The sequence below is a fragment of the Pan paniscus genome, chromosome 4 (genome assembly GCF_029289425.2).
Source record: "Pan paniscus chromosome 4, NHGRI_mPanPan1-v2.0_pri, whole genome shotgun sequence".
Classification (NCBI taxonomy): domain Eukaryota; kingdom Metazoa; phylum Chordata; class Mammalia; order Primates; family Hominidae; genus Pan; species Pan paniscus.
The window spans coordinates 109,929,325-109,954,812 of record NC_073253.2 but is presented as its reverse complement, the minus strand read 5'-3'; the positions used below and the strand labels follow the sequence as shown (position 1 = coordinate 109,954,812).

Genomic DNA, 25,488 nt, shown 5'->3' with positions numbered 1-25,488 from the left:
TCACTAATAATAGACTTAGCACCTTATATGTATTAATCCATTTAATTTTCACAACTCTATGAGATGGGTATTATCATTAACTGTCACAGATGAGGAAACTAAGGCACGGATAGATGGTTGTTGCTTATTCCCAAGGCCATGCAGCTAGTTCATGGCCAAACAGGATTTGAATTTAGGCAAACTGACTCCAAAGTGTTTTAACCTTAATCATTGTTTTACTATTTCAGAGAGCACACCTGGTCATTCTGCCTACCTAGTAGTGAGGATCAAGTTAACATACTTAGAGAAATTATTTCCTTAGAAATGACCTAGAAACTTTTCGAATACAGTGAGGAAAAAGAGCTCCCAAATTACTTTCAGATGAGAGAGTACAAGGAAAGATTAAAATAAAAGAAAAAAAAAATAGCCCCAGCATTGCTGTCTATAGTTGTGTGAGTGTGCGTTTAAAAAGAAAAGATAGGTGAGTAGTCAAGGGGTGAAGGAAAAGGAAAAATGTGGGAAATAGTAATACCCTATAGTGTTACATATTGGATAGAGGCTTCTTTCTAGCTCATTTGTATAGTAACTGGGTGCCAATTAAATGTGTGTTAGTTGGCCAGGTGTGGTGGCTTGCACCTGTAATCTCAGTACTTTGGGAGTCCTAGGCAGCAGCATCACTTGAGCCCAGGAGTTTTTGACCAGCCTGGGTAACATAGTGAGGCCTCATTTCTACAAAAAAAGTTGAAAAACAATTAGCTAAATGCAGTGGCATATGCCTGTAATACAGCTACTCAGAAGGCTGAAGTTGGAGGATCACTTGGGCCTGGGAGGTCGAGGATGCAGTGAGCCCTGATTGCACCACTGTACTCCATCTTGGGCAACAAAGCAAGACCCAGTCTCCAAAAAACAAAAAGTGTTAAACTACAAATAATCAGAGGCTTAACCAAAGTAATAGGGAGATAATTTTAAAAAGGGATTATTTTCATATGTGACAAGAAATGTGGAGAAACAAAACAAGAAACAAACCTTTGTGAGTTGAGGACTCAGCTAAGCCATTGAGCACCTGAAGCTTTCCGTCTCTCAGTTCTGCCATCCTTGGCTTGGTGGTTACATCATCACTCATGGTCATACCACATCTGCAACAATTCCAAAGTTCATGTGCCAGATGACAATCTCCACAGTGGAGGAAAAACATATATTCCAGTATGTGTCTTTATTATTGGCAGGAATCTTGCTTAAAACACATCCTGAAAGAGTGAAACAGCAGTGTCAGATAATAGGTATATGCTTCACTTTATAAGGAACTGGCAACTTGTTTTCCAAGGTGGTTGCTCCATTTTACATTTCCACCAGCAGTGTAGGCAGGTTCCAGTGGTTCCACATCCTCTCCAAAACTTTGGTCAGTATTTGGGGTTTGCAGCATTCTAAATAGGCGTGCAGTGGTGTTTCATGAGTTTAAGTTGCATTTCTCCAATGACTGATGACATTGAGCTTACTTGTTCACCTTTTTATAACCTCAGTTGTTCATTTTCTTGTGTTTTGAAAGTTCTTTGTTTCTGTTTACAAGACTTCTACCAAATATGTTATTTGCAAATACTTTCTTCCAGTTCATGGCATGTCTTTCCCCTCTCTTAAGAGCATTTTTCAGAGAACAGAAGTTTTTCATTTTGATAAAGACAAATTTATTCACATTTTCTTTTATGCCTCATGCTGTGTCCAGAATTGGTGGGTTCTTGGTCTCACTGACTTCAAGAATGAAGCCGCGGACCCTCGCGGTGAGTGTTACAGTTCTTAAAGATGGTGTCTTCAAGGTTTGTTCCCTCAGATGTGTCTGGATTTTCTTCCTTCTGGTGGGTTCATGGTCTCGCTGGCCTCAGGAGTGAAGCTGCAGACCTTCTCGGTGAGAGTTACAGCTCTTAAAGGTGGCGCGACCGGAGTTGTTCATTCCTCCCGTCCAGAGTTGTTTATCCCTCCCGGTGGGTTCATGGTCTTGCTGGCTTCAGGAGTGAAGCTGCAGACCTTTGCGGTGAGTGTTACAGCTCATAAAGTCAGCGTGAACTCAAAGAGTGAGCAGCAGCAACATTTATTGCAAAAAGTGAAAGAACAAAGCTTCCAGAGCACAGAAGGGCACCCAACCGTGTTGCTGCTGCTGGGTGGGGCAGCCTGCTTTTATTCCCTTATCTGACTCCACCCATATCCTGCTGATTGGTCCATTTTACAGAGAGCTGATTGGCCCATTTTACAGAGAGCTGATTGGTCTATTTTGACAGGGTGCTGATTGGTGTGTTTATAATCCCTGAGCTAGACACAGAGTGCTGATTGGTGCATTTACAATCCTCTAGCTAGACATAAAAGTTCTCCAAGTCCCCGCTAGATTAGCTAGACACAGAGCACTGATTGTTGTATTTACAAACCTTTAGCTAGACAGAGTGCTGATTGGTGCATTTACAATCCTCTAGCTACACATAAAAGTTCTACAAGTCCCCGCCAGATTAGCTAGATACGGAGTGCTAATTATTGCATCCACAAACCCTGAGCTAGATACAGAGTGCTGATTGGTGCATATACAATCCTCCAGCTAGACATAAAAGTTCTCCAAGACCCCACCCAACTCTAGAGCCCAGCTGGCTTCGCCTAGTGGATCCCATGCCAGGGCCACGGGCAGAACTGCCTGTCAGTCCCACTCTGTGCGCCTGCACTCTTTAGCCCTTGGGCAGTCGATGGGATGGGTGCCTGTCGGGGAGGCTCGGGCATCACAGGAGCCCACGGCAGGGAAGGGGCATGGCGGGCTGCAGGTCCCGAGCCCTGCCCCTCAGGGAGGTGGCTGAGCCCGGTGAGAATTCGAGCGTGGCGTGGGTGGGCCGGCAGTGCTGGGGGACCTGGAGCACCCTACGCAGCTGCTGACTTGGGTGCTAAGCCCCCTCACTGTACAGGGCCGGTGGCACCGGCCGGCCGCTCCAAGTGCGGGGCCCACCGAGCCTGCACCCACCAGCAACTCAACTCAGGCTGGCCCACGAACATCATGCACACCCCAGTTCCTGCCCGCGCTTCTCCCTCCACACCTCCCTGCAAGCAAAGGGAGCTGGCTCTGGCCTCAGCCAGGCCAGAGAGGGGCTCCCATAGTGCAGCAGCGGGCTGAAGGGCTCCTCAAGCATGGCAAGAGTGGACACCAAGGCTGAGGAGGCACTGAGAGTGAGCAAGGGCTGCTAGCATGTTGTCACCTCTCAACGCTTTTCATTTTGTATCTAAGAAATCTTTCTCTAACTCACATTTACAAAGATTTTCTGCTGCTTGGTTTCCTTCCACAGTTTTTGTCTTTGGGTTTATAATAGGTCAAATTAATTTTTAGTTATTTTGTATGTAGGGTGAGAGCTGTGGATCAAAGTGGAAAGGTTCTGAAATTTTATGGTAGATTAGAAATTGAAGACCTAAATCATTTCTCTCAGCAATGCTTTGCAGTTGTCAGTGTATGAATCTGGCACATCTCGTCATATTTATCTTTAACGATTTCATAGTTTTGGATGCTATTGTAAATAGTATTTTTAAGTTTCAATTTCTGATTGCTTATTTTTGTATATTGATCTTGTATCCTCCCACCTTGTTAAACTCATTAGTTCTAAGACATTAAAAAAATAGATTTCTTGGGATTTTTTGCAGAATCCAATCAGGTTATCTTTGAAAAAATACTATTTTATATATTATTTTCCAATCTGGATAAGTTTCGTTTTTTTTGTCTTATTGCATTGACCAGAACCCCCAATATGATTTTGAATAGAAGTGGTAAGAGTAGGCATTGTTTCTTTTTCCTGATCTTAAAGAAAAAGCATTCAGTCTTTAAATAATAACTGGGATTTTAGCTATAGGCTTTTCATAGATTCTTTTTACTGGTTGAGGAGGTTCCCTTTTATTCTTAGTTTGCTGAAAGTTTTTATCAAAAAAGATTTTGTATTTTGTTGAATGCTTTCTCTGCATCTCTTGAGATGATCATTTGATTTTTCTTTTTCAGTCTGTTAATATGGTGAATTATATTGATTTTGAATGTATAACCAGACTTGAGGCTTTAGAATAAACTCCACTGGTTATAATATATTCTTTTAAAATACAATTTTGGATTTGATTTATTAAACTTCATGTTTTTTACATCTAAGTTTATGAGGCATGTTTGGTCTTTAGTTTTCTTCTATCTTTTTATTTATTCATTTTTGGGGTTTTATTTTGGTCAGGCTAACACTGGCCTCACGGAAATATTTATAAAGAATTTCATCCTTTTCAATGTTCTTAAATAGTTTGTTTAAAACTGGCATTATATCTTCCCCAAATGTTTGATATAATTCACTCCTTCTCCCTGTTACGGGGATCTTGTTATCACTGTCTCAAAAATTAGCGTCTCTTCTTCCCATGGAGTGAAACAAATGAGAAGAGGAGGAGAGAAAGGTTAGGAGATTTTCCAATTTGACACACTCCTGGAGATAGGAAACATTAAGGTATGTGAAAAATCCCTGTCCTAGTGAAATTCAATATTTCTAATAGTTGTAGTCATAGTAGACTAGAAAAAACATGACAGATGTTATTCTAATGCTTAGCTTTAGTAAATGATTGGGGTTTTGTTTTGTTTTGTTTTTTACTTTTTCAAGACAAGTTTTTTTTCTTTCTCAAAAGAAATACATTATCCATTGGAACAAACATTGTCACACATTAGACTTGTGGAATAATTTGTTATTTTCATTATATAAGCAATTTAGTGCCAAACTAAAAGCCTTCTGTTAGAAGAAGAGAATATTTGGGGCCAAATTGTAGAATTGTTTGCATTTTCTTTAGATGTCTGCCTGCAACATTATTTTTTTGTTTATTTGTTTTTGTAATAGTGATAAAGTTCTGGCCAAATTTGTTTTTAGTCTGTTTTGTTGTCATTTAATGAAATACTGCCTGAATACTTGAAACCTTTTTGAGTATTTCTTGTCTACCTCAAAGAAGAGAGGAATTTAAGAAGAAGCTTTTTTATTATTTTTGAGTGTTGGACAGCTGTGTATGTGATACCCACTGTTCCAAGGTAGAGGTTACAGAGTGCAGGATGGGTGGGACACCCAGAGAGTTTTAGGTCACTGTTTGATCAGTAGGGAGGTAGTGTTTAAGTCATGGAGAACAGTCATCCACCTTTTCTTTGAAGAAGAGAGCAGTGTTACATGTTTTATAAAGTCTTATGTAACATTGTAGAAATAACATTCTTCTGATGGGCTAAATAAATATGTCCTTATGAATTTCAAATTTTATTTCAAGGAAAAATGCTGGGCAGATCTGCTGGCTGTTGTCTTTGCTTTTGTAACTACGACATTGCTAACAAGGAGCTTATCTCAGTTTCCTTTAAAATTGCCACATCTCTTACTGCAAACCTGATGTTTTTTGATGTACAAAGATTATGGTTTCTTTCTTGATCAAATTGCTCTATATGTCTTCACTGATAATGACTTTGTTTATATTCATTTCTTTTTGTTAATAAGATTGTATATAAAGATCAGTTTATAAAGTTTTCTTTTTATGAAAAATATTTTTTAATTGGGAAAGATGTTATCTGCATGTGTTTTAAATAATTCTTTTATTATTTATGTGCGACTAAAGGGTATTTTTCCTGGATGAAATTTCAAAAGCTAAAAATTGTCACACAGTGCCGTATCTTGGTGCAGTGCTCTGGTTATTTTTTGTTATTGAGTAAGATATTTTGGAAAGCTGGCTTCTCTTGTTTTCTCTTGACTGACTTTTAAGTTGCTTAATTGCAATATGTGTTTTATCTCACAGTGATTCTCAATATTACGCTTGTTAAATTAGAGATGCTTTTTCTGTACAAAACAAAAGTTTAAAAACGTGTTTGGAAATTTCAAATGTATATTAAAGAGAATAGTACAGGCTAGGCACGGTGGCTCATGCCTGTAATCCCAGCACTCTGAGAAGCCAAGGCAGGTGGATCACAAGGTCAGGAGATCGAGGCCATCCTGGCTAACACGGTGAAACCCTGTCTCTAATAAAAATACAAAAATTAGCCGGGCGTGGTGGCAGTCGCCCGTAGTCCCAGCTACTCGGGAGGCTGAGGCAGGAGAATGGCGTGAACCCAGGAGGCGGAGCTTGCGATGAGCCGAGATCACACCACTGCACTGCAGCCTGGGCAACAGAGTGAGACTCTGTCTGAAAAAAAAAAAAAAAAAAAAAAAGATAAAAGAAAAGAAGAGAGAATAGTACAAGGAATTTCTACTTTTCAGTCACTCGGTTTCACCATTTATCAAGATTTTTCCCAGTTTGCCATACTTATCTCTCCTTTTTTTTTTTGCCGAAGTACTTTAAAGCAAACCTCACATATCATCTCATTTAATTCGTACATCAGTATCCCTGTCTGAAAAATATGGACCACAACATAACCACAATCTTGTTACTATACCTGTCAAAGTTCCTTGGTTTCACAGAATACCTATTTCCCAGTCATATTCCTCCTGTTGTCACTGTGGGTCATTTTATGTTGGTTTTGTTGAATAATGACAAAAACAAGGTTCACACATTAGTTTGGTGGTTCTTTCCCTTAAATTTGTGTAATTGGAAGTGATCTTACTCTTCCTCCTCCCTCCTGTTTACCTTCTGCAAGTGACTTAAAGAAACTGATTTAGTTCTTTAGAATGTTTTCCCTCTGGATTTGTCTGTCTGCTACTTTTTGATGTTCAACTTGACCCTCTATATCCTCCCTTTCAGTGAATGGGAGGTGCCTACAGTCTTGATTAGATGTTGGTTCACCTGTTTAGGGAAGAACACCTCCCAGATTGGTCTGTGCTTCATGCTGCATCCCATCCTGATGCACAGTGTCTGGTTTTCTCATTTTTAAGCATGCTAAAATAGATCATTGGTTCAGGTGGTAACAGCTGGTCTATCCATTGCAATCATCCATCCTCCTTTTATCTAATACCTTTATTCATTGGCTACTGTTGCAGAGGTTGTAAAATGGGTACTTTTCTAATACTGCTTATCTTTTTGCATCAATTAGCTTGAATTATTCTGTAAGGAAAGTTTTTTCCTCTGGTTAACTAGACTATATGGTTACCTCCAAATATATTTCTTCAAGGGAAGGTGGAATAAATGTTTAATTCTTTATTTTAATTGCCAACAATAACTCTTTCAGCCTGATGGCCAGTTTGCCACTAACACATTCCCTGGAGAAAGCACAGTTGCCTGTCAGGCAAATTAACTGACCATTACCCTTTGTCTGCCAGAGTTACCATGGGGCTCCGGAGCCTAACAGATTGAAACCAGTCATCTCTAAAAAGACTTCTGAAATTAAACTTCAGGCCATGTTGTAAGACTGGTAGAGTTTGCAGGTCGCTTAGCACTAATTTCAAGTTTGTTTTCTAGGTTTCTAATGACTGTGCTATGTGGAGTGTTAGAATCTGTGTCACGTCCCTTCACAATACAGGCATATTTGTTGTATTGTGCTTTTTACAAATTGAGGTTTGTAGCAACCCTGTGTTGAGCAAGTCTATTGGCACCATTTTTCCAACAGCATGGGCTCACTTTATGCCTCTGTGTCACATTTTGGTAATTCTTGAAACATTTCCAACTTTTTCATTATTATGGTATCTGTTATACTGATCTGTGATCAGTGATCTTTGATATTGCAATTGCAATTTCTTTGAAGTGCCATAAACCATACCCATGTGAGATTGCAAACTTAATTGACTGCTCCACAGACTGCAAATTTCCCTATCTCTCCCTTCTCAGACCTCCCTATTTCCTGAGACAAAATAATATTGAAATTAGGCCAATTAATAACTCCACAGTGGCCTCAAAGTGTTCAAGGGAAAGGAAGAGTTACACATTTCTCACTTTAAATCAAAAGCTAAAAATGATTACACTTATGAGGAAGGCATGTCAAAACCGAAAGTTAGATGTCTTTGCACTAATCAATTAGCCAAGTTATGAATGTAGAGGGAAATTGAAGGAAATTCAAAGTGCTAGGACAGTGAAGGCACAAACTATAAGAAAGAAAAACAACCTTATTGATGATACGGAAAAAGGCCGTGTGGTCTAGAAAGAAGACCAAACCAGCAACAACATACCCTGCAGTCAAAGGCTAATCCAGAGCAAGAGGCCCTAATTCTCTTTAGTTCTATGAAGGCTGAGAAAGATGAGGATGCTTCAGAAGAAAAACAGGAAACTAGCACAGGTTGGATCATGAGGTTTAAGGAAATAAACCATCACTCCAACATAAAAGTCCAAGGTTGAAGTGGCAAGTTCTGTTGTGGAATTTGCAGCATACTATCTAGAAGATCTAACTAAGATAATTGTTGAAGGTGATTGCACTAAGCAGCAGATTTTCAATGTAACAAAACAGCCTTCTATTGGAAGAAGATACTATTTGGGACATTTTTAGCTAGAGAGAAGTCAGTGCCTGACATGAAAGCTTCAAAGGATGGGCCACCCCTATTGTTAGGGACTAATACAGCTGCTGACTTTAAGTTGAAGCTAATGCTCTTTTATTATTCCTAGAATCCTAGAACCCTTAAGAATTATGCCACATCCACTCTGCCTGTGCTTTTTAAATGGAACAACGAAGCCTGGTTGATAGCACATTTATTTACAGCATGGTTTAGTGAATATTTTAAGCCTGTTGTTGAGACCTGCTCAGGAAAAAAAAAAACTCTTAAAATATTACTGCTAATTGACAAATCACCTGGTCACCCAATACCTCTGATGCAAATATACAAGGAGATTAATGTATTTTTCATGCCTGCTAACACAGTATTCATTCTGGAGCCCATGACTCAAGGAGTAACTTTGACTTTTAAGTCGTGCTATGTAAGGAATACATTTTTTGAGGCTATAGTTGGCATAGTGATTCCTGTGATGAATGTGAGTAAAGTAAATTGAAAACATCCTGGAAAGGAATCACCATTCTGGATGCCATTAAGACATTCCTGATTCAGGGGAAGAGGTCAAAATAGCAACATTAACAGGAGTCTGGAAGAAGTTGATTCTAAACCTTATAGATGTTCAAGACATCAGTGGAGGAAGTCACTGCAGATGTGGTAGAAATAGCAAGAGAACTAGAATTAGAAGTGGAGCCTGAAGATGTGACTGAATTGCTACAATCGTTGATGAAACTTGAATGGATGAAGAGTTGCTTCTTATGGATGACCAAAGAAAGTGGTTTCTTGAGATGGAATCCATTCCTGGTCAAGATGCTGTGAACATTGTTGAAATGACAACAAAGGATTAGGAATATTACATAAACTTGATAAAGCAGCATCAGGGTTTCAGAGGATTGACTCCAATTTTGAAATAAGTTCTAATGTGGATACAATGCTATCAAATAGCATTGCTTCCTACAGAGAAATCTTTCATGAATCAAAGAGTCTGTCAGTGTGGCAAACTTCATCATTGTCTTATTTTCAGAAATTGCCAGCAGCCACACTTACCAGCCAGCAGCCAGCAACATCAAGGCAAGACCCTCCACCAGCAAAAAGATTATGACTTACTGAAGGCTCGGATTGTTAGCTTTTTTATTTTTAGCAATATAGTATTTTTAAATTAAGGTATGTAAATTGTTTTTCTAGACAAAATGCTGTTGCACACTTAATAGACTCCAGTCTAGTGTAAACAAAACTTTCGTATCCACTGGGAAACCAAAAATGGTGTGGAGTTGCTTTATTGTAATACTTGCCTTATTGTGGTGGTCTACAACTAAACCTGCACTATCTCAGAGGTATGCCTGTGCTACCACACCTTGAACTACAGGTTTACTTATTATTTAATTGTAATTTTTCCCACTAGATTATAATATCAGAAGAAAATAAACTGTTTGGCATCCCGGTTTAAGTAACCAGAGCTTTTCTGATTTTAAGAGACAGAAACCCAAATCAAACTAAATGTAACACAAAGGAAAATTATTTGCAAAGCCACAGGTGTAGCTCACAGAACTGAAGGAAAAGTTACAGAATATTTAGCTGCTCTAGAAATTCTGATGACTTCAGGGACTTGAATGTCATCAGCACCCTCTGTCTCTATCTTTCTCACCTCTCACTAACAGTTTTGTTCTCATAAACACTTTCATGTTTTGGCAGCTATGGTAAACAGCAGTTTAGGGATTGTGTCCTTTCAATATCAAGGCTTTAACTGGCCTGGCCTAAGACATATTCCCATCTGTAGGCCAATTATTACTGTCTCCAGGGAAAGTGGGTACTCTGGCTGGCCTACCATGGGCCAAGTGGCCACTTCTGTGATGATGATGATGGGGGAGGACGGTGATGGGCTTTCATTGTTCTGATAAGCATAGGTATGAAGTAATTCCTCATGGAAACAGAGTGCTGTTATCCAAAGAAAGAAAAATGTTTGCTGCATAGGCAAAAATAATAGATGTATCATTTGTATACATTTGTGTCTCCAGCATCCAACAGAATATTCGCATATAGCAGATGCTTGACAAAATTTTGTGGACAAATCAATGGAATCAATGAATACTGCTTGCTTTTATGTAATACATTTGGTTTGTAGAAAGATTGTATTTTCGCAGAACATACTCCCTAAAGTCATGCCGACTTTTGCTTGCTATATGGATTCCCTAGTTCTTGAAACACCCTACTTGTGATTGCTGTGTGTTTTTTTTTTTTTTTGCAAAAATTTCCACTTTGCTCTAGACTTTACAGATTTTCAAGGTAATAGTAAAGCCTTTATAATGACATAGATAATTTCTCTAGTACTAAGTAAGAATGTTGAGTCATCAGGACCTATAAATTTCAGTGTATCTCATTGTGTATTAAAGGGCTGGATCCTTTCCTATTGGTTATGGTACTTGGCCGCTTTTGGTGCTTCAGAGTGAGAAACAACATACATGAAGACAAACAAAACATTTTTCTTTTCAACTCTTTTCATAAAGTGATTAAAAAAAAAACTCAAACTAATAGACTTTTTTTTTCCTGGGGCAATACACTAACCAGTACACAAAGTTTCCATCATCGTTGTTTTCCGAGCCTATATATAACTCAATATAGACTGATAATTGTAACTCCCTGCTTCAGGTTTGATCTAAGTTATCTCATGATAAATGATGACCCTAAAGTTATTTTGTTTTTGTTTGCTTGTTTATTTTTTAGAGGGAGTCTCGCTCTGTCACCCAGGCTGGAGTGCAGCGGTGCGATCTCGGCTCACTACAACATACACCTCCCGGGTTCAAGCAATTCTCCTGTCTCAGCCTCCTGAGTAGCTGGGACTACAGTTGCATGCCACCAGGCCTAGCTAATTTTTGTATTTTTAATAGAGACAGGGTTTCACCATATTGGTCAGGCTTGTCTTGAACTCCTGACCTCAGGTGATCCACCCACCTAAACCTCCCAAAGTGCTGCGATTACATGTGTGAGCCACCACGCCCAGCCCTTAAAGTTATTTTGTATTTGTGAATTTATTGAGATAGGCTAAAATCATGGGACTCCCTAGGAAGAAACAGTGTTTTCCATTATGCTGAAATGTGTAATTTTTTTTCTTTCATTTCCTAAGCTCATCTATCTACAACCAGATAAAATCTTTTTTTGTCTATTAGTAACTGCATAGTAAAAAATTTTATATAGTGTTTGGGCCTATTTGCCTTGAATAACCGTTCTTCAATTTTAAGACATTACTTGGAATCCTAATCATCTCCATAAAAATATTTTAAAAATTATGAAATTTAAGAACATACTGGAAAATATCTTTAAGATTTTATTTCCTTAACTATTTTTGATGTGTGTTGTCAAAGGAATTTCACATTTAAAAGATAATGAAGTGTTGAATTCATCCTCCCCTTCTCTCTCATGATGGTGTTCATAAAGTTCATAATGAAATCTGCAGCAATATCACGTTGTTTTGATGGCATTGGTTGCAAGAGAACTTGGAAGCCAATATGCAGCTCATTTAACTTGTGCCCATGCCATCTGCTTATCTGCATTACTCAGCCAGCCTGCCTGCTTCTTTAGTCTACAGGGATGATTAACCTGGAGGAAGATTCCTGGCAGCCTCAATTCACTTCCTGAATCTTCTACATCATCCAGAATTCCCTGATGGAGCCTGGCAGAATATTTGGAAAGGCAAAGAGACTCTTTTGGCCTGGGAAAGAATTGACATAAATGTCAGCTGCTGAACCACCACCAAGGAGAATAAATTCAGGGTTCTAGGCTCATAAGAAATTCAAGTCACCAACTAACATAATACAGAGCAACCAGGCTGGAGACAGTGGCTCACGCCTGTAATTCCAGCACTTTGGGAGGCTGAGGCGAGTGTATCACGAGGTTGGGAGTTCAAGACCAGCCTGGCCAATGTGGTGAATCCCTGTCTCTACTAAAGCTACAAAAAATTTGCCGGGCCTGGTGGTATGCACCTTTAATCCCAGCTACTTGGGAGGCTGAGGCAGGGGAATCACTTGAACCTGGGAGGCAGAGGTTGCAGTGAGCCAAGATCACACCACTGCACTCTAGCCTAGGCGACAGGGCGAGATTCTGTCTCAAAAGAAACAAAATATATATAGAGAGAGCAGCCAATAAGGGGATATTCTGGTCTTGACCATCTCATTTATTTATTTTGTAGCAACAGAAATAGTGAAATTCAACTAAATTTAATGTGCCAACAAATTCATTGTTATCCAATTCACCTGGAAGATAAGACAGGTGATATTTTCCTACTTTGTTCTTGACACAGAGACCACCTGGCATTAGAAGTCTTACTCTGTTGGAAGATGGGGGCCATCCTCATTAATATGCTCTGGGATATCATTGTATTGAGTCCTATTACGTGGGGTCAGCCAGGGGAGCAGTAGTAATTTGGCCTGTGACACTGAATCTTCTCTGAGTGAACCACAGTGTGTCTAGCTTTCAATTTGTCCATGAATGGGAGTCAGGGACCTGCCCTCGCATTCTCTCCCATGAATGAGGTTTTAATCATGATGCCCACCTGACCTTTGTGCTATACAAATGCCAGGAAATGTCCAGATGTGCAAGTCAGGAGCAAGAAGCAGTGTGCAAACTCAGGATAAAATGGAGGCCTGTGAACCAGAGAGGAAAAGTCCCTTTGTTAGTGCCTACAGCTCTTAGACAGTGGAAGCCTTTCTTGCCCTGTTGTCATGCTGGTGCTGAGCCTTCTAACACAGTACACATTTATCCATCACTGGGACATCAATCAATAATTCACGGTGTCATATGCTGCCTTGCATATAATCCAACAGCATTTTTGGACTTTGGGCACTTGGGCTGCTTCTTTATTAAGAACTGTGGAGAAAATATTTTTCTCATGAAAGTTACCAATATAAATAAGAAAAAGGAAAATAAGGCAGAGCTGAGGTCACTGTGTATCACAACACGGGGTGGTTTTAAGATAAAAATTGAAACAGCCTGGATGAAGGCATTCTGTCATGCTCGGTTGTGTCCCTGCCTCAAATAAAATTATGTAGAGTTAAATGACATTTTTTGTCACCACTGCCCTGAGCTGGCCCTTGGCAAAATGGTGAAGTCAGTTGTGCTTGTTATAGGTGCCTCCCAACTTTCCTTTTTTGGCACCATGTCTCTTCTCCTGAACGCTATCACAGGGACTCAGAGACTCCTGAGAACATTGTTCTTTCAGGCTGCTGCTTTGACTGAAGCCCTAAACTCCCCCAGGTCCTCCTCAGTCCTATTCCTTGTTCTAAAAGCACAGCTGTGACTAGACAGCTACCTCATAACTACTAACGTGTTCAAGATAAAGGTTTCTTTATGGAGGACTCTGGGACGTCAGTGATACTGACACAATGAAAGAGCGCATAAATGGTAGGATAACAGTATTCACTCATCCTCAATCCAAGATACTTGGCCCCAAATTTTGATATCAGTTGAGGCTAATGAACTATACCCCCTTGCTGCTCTAAGTATGGTCCTTGCCAGTAATATTAACGTCACACCTGAGTGTGTTAGAAATGCAGAATCTCGGGTCCTACCCAGACCTACTGAATCCAAATCTGCTTTTTAACAGACTCCCAAATAATTATTATTCATATTAAAGTTTGAAAGATATTAACACATTTCATACGAAGTTTCAGTAAAAGTAAATTCTTTACTGTGTCTGTCAGGCTTCTGGTGAGAATAGGGATAAAGCACCCTGACATAGGGAAGGGTATGAAAAGCCTCACTTGGAGCAATGTCTCTCCAAATTCAGTGTGCATGAACATCATCTGGAAAGCTTATTAAAACTTAGATTGTTGGGCTCCACCCTTAGAATTTCTGATTTACTAGGTCTGGGTGGAGCCAGATAATTCCCATTTGTAACAAGTTTCCAGGTGATGCTGATCCTTCTGTTTGGAATGGTGAAACACACTTGAGAACCACTAACATATAGTGATGTGAGCAATCTGTGTTGAGGCCCCTTTGTGCCAGAAGCTCTGTTTGGCCCTTGCACATACATCAAGAATACTGGAACTCAGAAACTCTATATCAGGGTGTAAGGATGACACTGCTGCTTCTCTGGGTGACCTTGCACAGGTCACATGGCCTCTCTGGACTTCAGCTTCTGTGTCTGTCAAAATAAATAATGGGCTACATACTCTCTAGCATATCTGCCATTTCTAAAATTCTATGCTATGTCTTTTTAGTAACTTCTTTAAGACCCAACTCAAAGAAGTAATTACAACTGGGGATCTCAGACCCAGGAGATGGAAAAAGCATATGCCATGATGAAAGTTAGTTGGGAAATACTTGGGGCAATGAAGAAATTATTTTTTTCCTCTAAAAATTGGTCACCATCATGCCTGCAGTTATACCAGCCCTTACTTTCTTGCTAACAATTGATTACCTGCACAATTCTTATTTTGGATGAGTTTGGAAAATTTCAAAATTGAACTTTTCAGCAATATGAAATATCTTGGAACTAAAGTATAGAGAGGACCCAATGTGTTTGGAATCCAACCCCACAGTTTGAATTTTTCAAATTTCTACCAAATGGAAAAAAACAACATATCTCAGTGTATACACAGCTCTAGTTAACAACTGAATGCACTGTTTTCATAGGTAAGGTGTTAGTATCTAGGAACAAATACACTCAGGAATTTCATCTTTCTGCAGCTATGTTTGGCAGTGTTAAAAGTTGAATCTGTGTTCTATTGAAATTTTACTTCTGTGTGAATAAATGGATCAGGTATCAAGCATGATGTTAGAATCTGATCGTTGGTGTCAAGGCTCATACATGTTTAAGTACCTTCACCATATCAACCTGAAATGTTACCAGTTCTCTTGTTAAGGAAATATTCCTTCAGAGAAAGGTGACCTGAACGGTCAGGTTAAAATTTAGAGTCAAGACTGAGGGTAGAGGTGTGCTATGTTATGTCCAAATATACTAAGAAGTGTGGAGAGAGAGATGAGTTTGTGATGATGACAAGAGTTAGGGTAGATGATGCCTCAGTGCACAACGAACAACAATGAGAAACAATGTTTAAGGAACAAACTGTGGAGTCTGTGGTTGTTCCATACTTTTGGACATAATGATACTTGGATTGCCTCTCAGTGTATATGTGCTTTGAACTCTCTTCTCTTCCTCCTCCCCTTAGTGCAGATTCATAGGTGAATTTTTCAGAAAGGCTTTGAAAAAATAAATAAAAATACTCTTTGGAGTATGGAAAAATTCAAGATTTCCAGTTCTATTTTATATTTTAAAAGGTAAATTAAATGTCAGCAAGGATGTAATCTAACCCAGAGATGAGACCACCTTCTGAAGTATGTAGAAAGGTAGAGCTGGGATCAGAGTACCTGAGAAAATCCCACACAGCCCCAGAGAGTTAGCACGTTTGCTTTATGTCTAGATCCTCTCGCCAAAACCCTGCTGCTTTACTGCTCAACTAAAAATAACGATCTTCTGTCCTACTTTTTTTGTTATTAATATTTCTTAATTTGTAAGGACTTTTCTCATTTCATGGCATCTTCTAACAGCTTTAATATCCTGTTACTGTGTATCTAAGTGAATTATAGTGAAAGCTACCTATTCTAATGGCTGGCAGTCCCATAGAAATCAGTATTTTGAATGTTCATCTTACATAAACTTTGGTCTATTAACTCAGATTCACTGGGGAAAGAAAGGATTTAGACCATGATGGATTTGGTGGTGTAAAATTTAGAGGAAGAAGGATTTTTTTTTTTTTTGTACTTTAAGTTCTGGGATACATGTGCAGAATGTGCAGGTTTGTTACGTAGGTATACACGTGCCATGGTGGTTTGCTGCACCCATCAACCTGTCACCTACATTAGGTATTTCTCCTAATCCTGTCCCTCCCCTTGGCCCCTAATCCCCAACAGGCCCCAGTGTGTGATGTTCCCCTCCCTGTGTCCATGTGTTCTCGTTGTTCAACTCCCACTTATGAGTGAGAACATGTGATGTTTGGTTTTCTGTTCCTGTGTTACTTTGCTGAGAATGATGGTTTCCAGTTTCATCCGTGTCCCTGCAAAGGTACATGAACTCATCTTTATTTATGGCTGCATAGTATTTATGGCTGCATAGTATATGTGCCACATTTTCTTAATCCAGTCTATCATTGATAGGCATTTGGGTTGGTTCCAAGTCTTTGCTATTGTAAATAGTGCCGCAGTAAATATACGTGTGCATGTGTCTTTATGGTAGAATGATTTCTAATCCTTTGAGTATATACCCAGTAATGGGATTGCTGGGTCAAATGGTATCTCTAGTTCTAGATCCTTGAGGAATCACCACACTGTCTTCCACAATGGTTGAACTAATTTACACTCCCACCACAGTGTAAAAGCGTTTCTATTTCTCTGCATCCTTTCCAGCATCTCTTGTTTCCTGGCTTTTTAATGATTGCTATTCTAACTGGCATGAGATGGTATCTCATTGTGGTATTGATTTGCATTTCCCTAATGATCAGTGATGATGAGCTTTTTTTCATATGTTTGTTGGCCGCATAAATGTCTTCTTTTGAGAAGTGGCTGTTCATATCTTTAGCCTACTTTTTGATTGGGGTTGTTTGTTTTTGCCATTCCAAATATTCCGCCAGGCTCCATCAGGGAATTCTGGATGATGTAGAACATTCAGGAAGTGAATTGAGGCTACCAGGAATCTTCCTCCAAGTTAATCTTCTAAGTATGGCCACAAAAATATTTCCCATCCCCCATGGTCTTCATACAATGTGACTCTAGCATTCCTCCCATCCAGAGACAGAGTCTGTTCCCTCTCCTTGAATCTGGGCAGATTTGCGACTGCAGCAGACTTTATGTTACATGACTCCCAAGGTTAGGCTATAAAAGGTGATGCAATTTCCATCTACTTTCATTAGAACATGTAACAGAAAATAAAAGTTTGCTATCCTTGATACATAAAGAAGTCTTACAAAACCAAATGGAAAAAAATCTATGAAAAACAAGAAAAGGATAGTTTTGGAGGCCCAGACCACCATGTGAAAAGGGGGAGGCCTCCATGCCAGGCCACATGGAAAGGATACAGGAGGGTGTTTGGGATGATCTCCCAGCCAGCGGCGGCAACCACCACTCCTGTGAGTGGTGACACCTCCAGGTGATACCTGCCCCAGTTGCTGAGTCACCTCCATCTTTGGAGTCTTGCAGGAATCTCCAGAAATTGTGGAGCAGAAATATGCTATTTCCCTGTGCTTTTTCAGAATTCTTGACCCATATAATCTGTTAGCAGAATACAATTGTTATTTTAGGTTGCCAAATTTTGGGGTAATTTGTTATGCATTGATAACTGAAAAAAAAAAGTCAACATTCTGATTTTCAATTTTTCTTACCTTTCCCAGTCTGAGAATAAAAATCTATCATTTTAACTTATATTTGATAATTAGTAAGGCTAAACCCTTTTCATGTGACTATTAACCAATTATATGTATTTTAGCTCATCAGTATCTTTTCTATTTTTAATAGACATTTTCCTTTTGGTTTTATAAGAATTCTTTATACATCAAGGATAATAACTTTATTTCTGTTATATGTTCCAAATATTTTGTTGTTGTCTTTTGTTGTTTATGGTATTATTTACTTGTGCTATTTTTAAAAGTCAGAACTTGAATGGTTTCTAGTTGGTCTTTATTGGGTACTTATGACCTCTGTGTAATTCTCTCTCATCCCAAGACAATTAGATTTATTCCTTGCTTCTGTATTTGAAAGTATAGTATTCCCTTAGCTAAGAACATGGTCTCCTATAGCTTGTAGTTTTTCTTAAAACTTTATCATATTTAGGCTAAATGTATTTTCAAAATGTATATTTTAGTAAAGCTTACATTTATTTGTAATATTTAGCCTCAACATAAAAGTGATTAAGTCTAATGTTAAGAGTTACTATATAGTGAAAAAGGCTCAGTTATAAATAGATGTAGGGCACAGACTAATAGGAGTGATGTGGGGATGAAAGACCTTGCAGATCAAGGTGAAAATAATTTTTAAAAATTTAGAAACAAGGTATGAGGAAATTATTAGCAAGAAAACAATAGTTAGGAAAATATGTTCTAGAAAAAATACAGGTGAGACATGGCTTATGTATTGCTTTTAAATGATGAGATGAGGGAAAATCTAGGTGCAAGGTGAATAAAATAAATACAGTAGGAAAGCAAGAAAGGCCAAATATAAAAGGCTATCGGTGTGTATGTTAACAGCTAACATCTTAATAAAGCCATTGCATAATTACAGCCGTTGTCAGAATGGAAAAGTGTACCAACTTTTGATACAAACTATCTTGTAAGTCTGAATTGTCAGAGGTCAAGTCATAAATGAACCATGGGTATTATCCAGTAAAGGATACATAATGAAAAGCATAATAGTTTAGGTATGTAGAATGTCACATGTAGTTCAGTTCTGGTTTTGAAATTTGGGAGTATACTTTGCAGTAAATATTTGTAGTTGAAAATTAGCAGAAAGCCATCCTAAATATCCCATGAGTTTATATTTATTTAAATCATGTTCATATGGATCTTTACATTTTATAGAAAATCAGTTATAATTTAGAAGAAAATACAACATATTCCCTGCCTTTAGATAATATGACAGGAAACCTAGATGTTAGACCTTCAGGCTGTGACAATTAAAGATCCACCGATGCACCTACTGTCAGTTTATCCTAACTGCAAACCAAGTTCTGAGAGGGACCAGCTATGTCAACAAGGCCGTAAAGTGACAGCAAGTATCACACTGAGATAACAAGCAGCGGCTGCATCGACTGCTATCAGAGAGGGGAAATCCATCCAAAGTAAAGTGGTGATCAGTTAGCACTGTATATTTTACTTTCATTATTAGGAAGAAATGTGATTGACAGTGAACATTTATATAATTTTAAAATCCCTTTACACATAATGTAACACTTGTTGATTTAATAATGTTTTCAAAAACGCTCAAGTAGAAAAATTTCTGTTGCATCTAAGGACTTTAAAACACGTAATATTCTAAGAAACAATGGCCAGAGAATTCTCAATGCTTCCCTTTGGATAAAGAAGCTACCTCTATCAGGTGTAATTCCTTCTAAATAATTTTCTCAACCCTGTTACTGGCTCCTAGTGGGTGTGAAGTGGTATTTCATTGCATATTGCTTTGCAGTTCCCTGATGGCTAATGATGTCAGCATCTTTTCATATGCTTATTGGCCATTTATATATTCTCTTTGGAGAAATGTCTATTCAGATCATTGCTCCATTAAAAAAATCTAGATTATTTGTCTTTTTATTATTGAGTTGTGAGGGTTCTTTGCATATTCTAGTTACAAGTCCCCTGTCAGATACATGATTTCCAAATATTTTCTCCTATTCTGTCTTTTTACTTTCTTAATGGTATCTTCTGAAGCACAAACATTTCTAATTTGATGAAGCATTATTTATCTTTTTCCTTGTTTTTGCTTGTGCTTTTGGTTTTATATCTAAGAAGGCTTAACTCACCCAAGATTAGAAGATTTAGTCCTATAATTTTTTTACAACCTGATAGTAAAGTTATTGGGGAATAGCTAACTTTCACACACCTCAGCCTTCTGAGAAGTTACCGTTATATGCCAAAAATAATCTAAAAGTTACGATTGATCAAATTTCTTAAGGTCATTGAAACACGTATTTGAACCATGGGATAGAGGCTTAACAAATAGGATAAATTGAAACGGGATCCAGATGAAATCAACGATATGATTTTAAAAGGAAATGAAAATTCAGAACTTCCGGGTTACTTCGTAGGTTGCCACTAAGTCACTACGTAGTACTCATAGTAATTACATAGACCACATTGCTGTATTCCCTGCACAAACTCCCACAGTCCCTTCTACATATGCAGATGAGCAAAAACTGCAAGAAATAAAATACCAATCACAGCCTAAGGCTTAACCTAAAAAGGTCCTAGGTAACCCAGCCTTCTCATTAATCAAAAGTTCCTTGGCTTGAACAAATCACAACAGAAGTTTTCAAGTGAGTCCAATGAGTCAAAGATTTTTTTGTTTTATGTAAGCATAAGAGGTATATGAGATGAAGTTACTCCCTAAATAACTGATTAAAATCAGTGCATTCTTGGGGCGACATACTAATTTCCCTGATCTTCATCCTCCTCCAGGTGTCATTTATAGGAGAGATGTTATGAATATTAACAACTATTAAATATGTTAAGTGTGCTGAGCACCACAAAATGAACACAGTAGAGGCCATACCAGTATCCTCAACAAGTAGAAGCCCTAGAACATTCTCTTCCTACAGCCTTCTCTAGCTGCCCTTGTGAGCACACTACAGGGCTCCCTACCAAGCTAGACTGAGGTCATCCACTCATTTGCCACATTAGAAACTATCTAGCTGGATCCTCCAATTCTACAGATGAGAAGATTAAAAATCCAGTGAGTCTGGGAAGGACAACACAGGCACAGAACAATATCCTCTAACACTATTGCCCAGTAGCTGATTCCCCAACTTTTAAGTCAGTTGTTTTCATAATTCCCAAGTGTCAATCTGGCTAAGAGTATCCAAAGCAGGTAGATTGAAAGGGAGATAGACTGACCATTGATACGGGATTTAAAATGTCAAGAAAAGAGGAAGATGCACTAGAGGTTCTCACCAAACCAATTAGGCAAGAAAATGAAATTAAAGTCATCCATATTTGAAAAAATAAACTATATCTATTTGCATATGACATGAATTTACATATAAAAAATCCTAAGGAAACTACTAAAAATTATTAGAACCAATAAAAAAGCTCAGTACATTCACAGAGTACAACATCAATATACAAATAACAATTGTATTTCTAGACACTAGCAATGAATAACTCAAAAGTAAAATTAACAACGTTCAATTTGCAAATAGCATCAAAAAGAATTATATACACAGAAGTAAATTTAACACAAGAAATGTAAAACATTTACTCTGAAATCCAAAAAAAAATTGTTGAAAGAAATTAAAGAACAACTAAACAAATGGAAAAATATGGGTTGGAAGACTTTCATTTATGGGTTGGAAGACTTAATGTTAACATGTCAATACTCCTTGAATTGATATATCTACAGCCTCAGTGCCATCCTTACCAAAATCCCAGTTTGGCCTTTATTCAGAAATTGACAAGCTGAACCTAAAATTCACATAGAAATTCAAAGGACCCAGGATAGCCAAAACAATGTTTTTTTTAAAAATTTATTATTATCATACTTTAAGTTTTAAGGTACATGTGCACAATGTGCAGGTTAGTTACATATGTATACATGTGCCATGCTGGTGCGCTGCACCCACTAACTCGTCATCTAGCATTAGATATATCTCCCAATGCTATCCCTCCCCGCTCCCCCCACCCCACGACAGTGCCCGGAGTGTGATGTTCCCCTTCCTGTGTCCATGTGTTCTCATTGTTCAATTCCCACCTATGAGTAAGAATATGCGGTGTTTGTTTTTTTGTTCTTGCGATAGTTTACTGAGAATGATGATTTCCAATTTCATTCATGTCCCTACAAAGGAAGTGAACTCATCATTTTTTATGGCTGCATGGTATTCCATGGTGTATATGTGCCACATTTTCTTAATCCAGTCTATCATTGTTGGACATTTGGGTTGGTTCCAAGTCTTTGCTATTGTGAATAGTGCCACAATAAACATACATGTGCAAGCGTCTTTATAGCAGCATGATTTGTAGTCCTTTGGGTATATACCCAGTAATGGGATTGCTGGGTCAAATGGTATTTCTAGTTCTAGATCCCTGAGGAATGGCCACACTAACTTCCACAATGGTTGAACTAGTTTACAGTCCCACCAGCAGTGTAAAAGTGTTCCTATTTCTCCACATCCTCTCCAGCACCTGTTGTTTCCTGACTTTTTAATGATCGCCATTCTAACTCGTGTGAGATAGTATCTCATAGTGGTTTTGATTTGCATTTCTCTGATGGCCAGTGATTGTGAGCATTTTTTCATGTGTTTTTTGGCTGTATAAATGTCTTCTTTTGAGAAGTGTCTGTTCATGTCCTTCGCCCACTTGTTGATGGGGTTGTTTGTTTTTTTCTTGTAAATTTGTTTGAGTTCATTGTAGATGTTTATGAAGATGGGAGAAATATATTCAGTTAACATTTATCAGACACTTTCTGTGAATGAACCTGTGTTAGGAATTGGGCATGTGGCGATGAGTAAGATGCTACCTATACTTTCAAAAACATCACCCTGTAGCACAGGAGCAGACATGTGAGCAAAGAATTACCATACCATAATTTGAAAGTGCAAAGCTAGAAAAAACTTATGTAGGTAGTTAGAGGAGCCATAAGCATTACAGAAGGAGGTTGGGCCAGAAAAGCCTTTTCAGGAAAGGAGACAATTGATTCTAGTTTTGGGGTCTGGGCAGTAGGAAAGGACAGTCCAGGCAGAGCAGCATCCCAGAGAAAGCAGGAAGACATGAGGCAGCACAGTGTTTGGGGGACCAATATTAGCACAGGGCTGCTGGTCATGAAGCACTATAACATTTGTGGCTCAAAGCTGGAGTAGGGGATAGGTTGTAAATGGCTTTGCAGCTTGCCCTAATCTTCATTAGAAAACTGGAAAAAAATTAGAAAAAACTCTCCTGTTGTTTCATGTAGGATGATAAGGATGACTTCAGATGTATTGGCTTTTCATATTTAGATTATTTTAGATGTATTGGCTTGCTATTGCATGTTAGAGTGTTCTCTTCTAAAAAGCCAGCATGCAGAAATGATGTCATGTAGAAAGTTCAAGAATCATGGTTTGGATCATCCAGTGGTAAATCTGAGAAGCAGGTGAGATTTGGCTTCCCACCAGTGTTCTCAGTATCTTATTCTATCTTTCTGAGGCTCTGGGTGGGTGGCTTCACTTGTCTGTATCTTTCATGAAAGTTCACATTCCCATTCCCTTAAACTCTCTTTACTGATTTTTATCAACCGGTGTATCAGTATTAATGGTTACCTTTATCACATTGGGGTACAAAACTGAAGAGGTGAACAAAATATTGAACAGAATTCCTGCTAGAGAAAGCTCTGACTTCAGGAGAAATATTTTGATAACCTGCTTGGAGAAAAGGAATATATCCACTAGGGCGTGCTGAAACATGGAATGCTCAGAAGATAGCTATGACTAAGCAAAGAGAAACCACTTTTTTTTGTTCTGAAAGAGACAGAAAGAAGTGAAGGTGGTGGGAGGAAAGAACAGGATTGGAGAGAATCTAACAGAAGGCTCTGTGCTCTATGATGTCACCCAAATCTTCACATGAAAGTTGGCTGAACCCCCAAAGTGCTTGGTGAATGGATTGTGTATGGGCGTGTGAGTAAAACTTTACAAGGTCGAGGGTCATACAAAAGCCAAAGCTAGAGAGGAGGAGGTTCAGCCAGTCACCATGGAGCAGATGAGCCCAGAAGGACCCCCAAACACTTTGAGTATTAGAAGAAATCTTTAATAAATTATTACCTTTCTTCCAGCCGCATTAAAGCCAGTCCCAGCCAGGCTTAAGGAGAGCTGGAATGGAGAGGATTCTCATCTAACATCTGGGTTGCAGTTGTATGTTAACATGGACTTCCTAGGAAGTAACATATCAAACAAAAGGTAACTATAGCATAGACAATTTAAGTTTATTGTCTAAGGAGATGTGTTGGGGGAGGGAAGCAACCGGGCCTTTCAAAACTCTTCAGTTCAAAATGTGGCCTGAACACTTCCATACATTAAATCCAACCCAAAGCAAAATACTTGAACTGCTCCTTCAGGTTAATTTTGCTCCTGGGGGATTTTGTGTCTTTTGGTAATATTATCTCTATACTTTACAAAAAACCTGCTGAGACAGCCTCTTCCTGGGTTGCCTCAAATGGTGTGACCTTGAACCTCTGCCTTCCCAGGACAGATACTTCAGAAGTCAGAGGAAAAGTATCTGATCAGGTATCCCCTTCTCTTCCCCCTCTCTTGTGCTGCAGGGGAAGTGATCAACCAGCAGCAGGTACCAGCCACAGTTAACTGCACCTGCTAGGAGCTCTGAAAGACTTTTTTTTTTTTTAACGAATAAAGAAATTCTCATTTCACTCTCCTCCACACTGGACTCACTGAAAAAAGAGGTAGGGAAGTGGATACGCAATTCTTTTGGATTCTTTTTGTTATACCCAACTGCTTTGAAATGTTGAATTTTGACTAGAGAGTAAAAGAAGAAAAAGAACAGACTCTCAGGTTCTGAGATATATATAAAATATACTTCCGTTCTTGCTTTCTGGCTGGGGAATCCTGCTGGCTGACTTATAATTTGCAGAAGAGATTTCTTTGAGGCTTTTCTTATGTGACTTCCCAGGCTTTCTTGTACTTATATATGATATGTTAACTAACATCATGGCAAGCAGAAGAGTTTAAATTCCAATTCCATGGGAGTAAAGGAGTATAAGAATCATTATTATAAGAATGATAGTTGTTATAAATATAGTTCATAAACTAGCATTTTTTAACATTTTACCTGAATATTATGAGTAAGCAATCATTAATCAAGCTTTGGCAAGTTTGTCAAAAGCATTTGCATTGAAATTTTATCTTCATATGAGATGTGGCCTATGCAATGATGGTTAGGAACCAAGACAATAAATTGCCAGAATTAGCAACATAGTAAGTGCTCACTATTATGCCTAGACTTTTTCATTATGAAATAATACAGGATATTGGATTCTATGTTCACAGAGTTTTCATTTCAGTTGTGGAGAAGATGTGAAGTGTAAACCAAATAATGTAGTACCTAATCTGAAAGGGTTTCTGTTACAGAAGCATCGGCAAGGCTGGGATTACCCAGAAAAGAGAGGATTAATCTGATGTAAAGGATTTGGAGATGATGTTTATTTCAAACATTTACTTTATTTGGTTGTTTTTCCCCCTGTACACTTGTGTGAGTTACCACACCATAGTTCTCAGCTTTGAAGACTGTTCTGAGTTTTTGTCTAAGGGAAGATTCATATCAGCACCTCACAGGGATTCATCTGGCCTTGGAGTCATTCAGGAGTAATTTTCTCAATTAGCAACCCTGGCAGTTAATTGCTTATTTGTTGGAGTCTGAGAAAGGAAATCTGAACTCTA

The 25,488-nt window shown here is 38.5% G+C and overlaps 1 long non-coding RNA gene across 1 annotated transcript in view; it reads left to right on the top strand.

Moving 5' to 3' along the window:
* The window catches only part of LOC117980352 (uncharacterized), a 124,140-nt gene extending 99,530 nt beyond the window's left edge, over nt 1–24,610 (top strand). The window contains exons 2-3 of the long non-coding RNA XR_004671622.2: nt 23,871–23,994; nt 24,357–24,610. This is a non-coding gene — a long non-coding RNA (uncharacterized LOC117980352). The remainder of the gene's footprint in view (nt 1–23,870; nt 23,995–24,356) is intronic.
* The last annotated feature ends 878 nt before the right edge of the window (nt 24,611–25,488 follow it).